Raw genomic sequence first — 3,625 nt, 5'->3', positions numbered from 1 at the left:
CAGAACAGACAACTACAGGTACAGTACAGACACCTTCAGGAACAGTACATACACCTACAGGTACAAACAACTAAAGGTACAGTACAGAAACCTACAGGGACAGTACAGACAACTACAGGAACAGTACAGACAACTACAGTTACAGTACAGACAACTACAGGTGCAGTACAGACACCTACAGGTACAGTACAGACACATACAGGTAAAGTACAGACAACTACATGTACAGTACGGACACCTACAGGTACAGTGCAGACACATACAGGAACAGTACAGACAACTACAGGTACAGTACAGACACCTACAGACACAGGTACAGTACAGACACATACAGGAACAGTACAGCCACCTACAGACACAGGCACAGAACAGATAACTACTGGAACAGTACAGACACCTACAGACACAGGTACAGTACAGACACATGTACAGTACAGACACATACAGGAACAGTAAAGACAACTACAGATACAACTACAGTTCAGACATCTGCTGGAACAGTACAGACACCTACAGATACAGGTACAGTACAGCCATCTACTGGAACAGTACAAACACCTACAGATACAGCAGATACAGGTACAGTACAGACACCTACAGACACGGGTACAGTACAGACACATACAGGAACAGTAAAGACAACTACAGATACAACTACAGTTCAGACATCTGCTGGAACAGTACAGACACCTACAGATAACTACAGGAACAGTACAGACACCTACCGACACAGGTACAGTACAGACACCTACATACACAGGTACAGTACAGACACATACGGGTACAGTACAGACACCCACAGGTACAGTACAGACACCTACAAGTACAGACAACTACAGGAACAGTCCAGACACCTACAGGAACACTACAGACACCTACAGGTACATTACAGACACAGGTACAGTACAGACACATACAGGAAGAGTGAAGACAACTACAGATACAGGTACAGTACAGACATATACTGGAACAGTACAGACACCTACAGACACAGGTACAGTACAGGTACAGTACAGACACCTACAGACACAGGTACAGTACAGACAGTACAGACATCTACTGGAACAGTACAGACACCTACAGATATAGGTACAGTACAGATAACTATAGGTACAGTACAGACACCTACAGATACAGGTACAGTACAGACAACTACTGGAACAGTACAGCCACCTACAGACACATGTACAGTACAGACACCTACAGATACAGGTATAGTACAGACAAATACTGGAACAGCACAGACACCTACAGACACATGTACAGTACAGACACCTACAGACCAGGTACAGTACAAACAAGTACAGGAACAATATCGACATCTACAGGTATGGTTTAGACACCTACAGGAACAGTACAGACACCTAGCTTAGTCTATTACTCTGGCTTTTGGATGTCTTTTAGGTGCGGCATTTAGAAGCTGTTTCATAAAGTATGTCAACCGAGGAGAGCGAGGGAATGCATCCCTGGAAATCTCATCAGCTTTAGGGCTCTGCGACAGATGTGAATCAGTCTCCGGGCTAGACATTTAATGAAATATTTAATGAAGTATAAAAAACGATAAAGAACAAAACTTCCCATTTAAATGACACAGTAATGGGGAATAGTCATTTACACAGTCAAGTGAATAGTGTGTTTTGTAACTAGCTATATTTGTACGCTGTGAACTGTTAGGCTATTGTGTATTAACTTGTAATCATGTAGACCTGGTTTGGTCGTAGGTGGTTTTCAAGGTGTGGAGAGTGTCCTGTCCTCTACGACACGAGAAACCACAACCTGCAGAAAACAAGAAATCACACACAGACTTCCTACAGGATAGCCACACACAAGGTAGTGTGTGTGTGTGTGTGTGTGTGTGTGTGTGTGTGTGTGTGTGTGTGTGTGTGTGTGTGTGTGTGTGTGTGTGTGTGTGTGTGTGTGTGTGTGTGTGTGTGTGTGTGTGTGTGAGATAAAGTGCTATTTTAGGTCACACAAATGCATACCCTCCATAAATAACTATGTCATATAAAACCGAACGATCAAACTGTCAACCACCTGACCATGGTCAAGTCTAGGCATGGAAAGAGAGAGCCTACTCCCACAATATCCTTTTCATAGTCCATAGCAAGAATACACATTCAAATAATTTTATTGTCCAATTCCAAGGATCATATGATTTATTTAGAATAGATGCCAATAAACTGTTACTATTTTAAATATTACTATTTTAAATAAAAGGTTATTGAAAGAGGATGTGTGTGTGTGGGGGGGGGGGGGGGGGGTTCCTTCACAGATCACATAGGGCGAGTGTTTGGTCCACACACTCTGGACTATGTGGTGAATCTGTGCTGGCATCGCTATGACTACCTGGTCCGGCTCCCTGATTGGCTGCTCCTGAACATCCTGTCCTTCCTGGAGTGGGCGGATATTAAGAATATCTCCCAGACCTGCAAGAGGCTCCAACAGGTAGGCTAACCATGATGACATCATTGTAATGATTTATAGTAATAGTTTGAGTTATTATGCTGGTAGTACTTTTTTCAGACTGAAAAATGCTCAACATGTATGAGCTCTCCCCCTCCCTCTGCTGCTCCTCTCCTTTCTCCCTCTCTCCCCTTTTCTCCCCCCTCCCATCCTCCTCTTTCTCCTTCTCCCTAGCTATGCTGCAGTGAGGGCTTTTGGGCGCAGGGGACAGCAGGGGCCAGGTACGGGCAGTGAGGTCACTATGGAGGGTGTGAGCCCTACTCTACAGCGCCGTCTGGTGGTGTTTCACAGAAGACAGGTGCTTTACCGTCTGGCCCAGCAGCAGCACAGCAAGAGGAAGAACAGTGTCTGGCACCTGTGAGAGAGTTAGCCTGGTCACGCAGCGCTCTCGTTTCGTTTTACTTCAACAGAATGTGAGCTATCGCACGATCAGGCAGATTTCACCAGAATACATGTGAGAGGGAGAGAGGAGCAAAGTATGTCGGTCGGTCTGTCTGTCTATCTATTAGTCTGTCTGTATGTCTCTCTCTCATACTCTTTCAAGATATTTCATTATTATCTATTACATTTCCATGACCTGGAAAATAGTTACGTTAGGCACATAGGGCAGAGTTAGTTTATATAGCTAGTGTAGCTGCCTGTCAGTGTTTTGAATGGCCAGCAGGTGGTAATATTAAGCAGAAATCAGAGAGCCTCATAAACCTCTTTGATTCACTAAGGTATTTGGTAGCCTGCTGTAGAACGTGTGTGCTCAGCTAGGGGAAGAGGTATTGCTACTCCAAAACCTTTTAATGGTTATAATGATACATAGCTAATGTTGTTAGTGTTTTTGGTCTCAAATGATAGAATAAAGAACATACGGCACAATCACCTATACATTGTGTCTGTGATGAATCAAACATATAGACAGTAGTTCATCAATAGAAGAAACATCTTGTATTCTCCAATGTACTGCAGGCAGATCGGAAGTCCTAATCCAATGCATGTGATTGAATATACTGGTCGCACATCTGAGTGCTCTTGTCTTCTCTACCCACCAGAGGCTAAAGACTATAGTCTTCTCTACCCACCAGAGGCTAAAGACTATAGTCTTCTCTACCCACCAGAGGCTAAAGACTATAGTCTTCTCTACCCACCAGAGGCTAAAGACTATAGTCTTCTC

The 3,625-nt window shown here is 43.8% G+C and overlaps 1 pseudogene; it reads left to right on the top strand.

Annotated features, from left to right (window-relative positions):
- The window catches only part of LOC129840336 (F-box only protein 36-like), a 5,821-nt pseudogene extending 2,405 nt beyond the window's left edge, over window positions 1-3,416 (top strand).
- Window positions 3,417-3,625: the final 209 nt, after the last annotated feature.

Source organism: Salvelinus fontinalis, chromosome 41 (assembly GCF_029448725.1).
Source record: "Salvelinus fontinalis isolate EN_2023a chromosome 41, ASM2944872v1, whole genome shotgun sequence".
In the NCBI taxonomy this organism is placed as follows: domain Eukaryota; kingdom Metazoa; phylum Chordata; class Actinopteri; order Salmoniformes; family Salmonidae; genus Salvelinus; species Salvelinus fontinalis.
The sequence above is the reverse complement of the archived record's forward strand: the minus strand, read 5'-3'. Positions and strand labels throughout refer to the sequence as shown.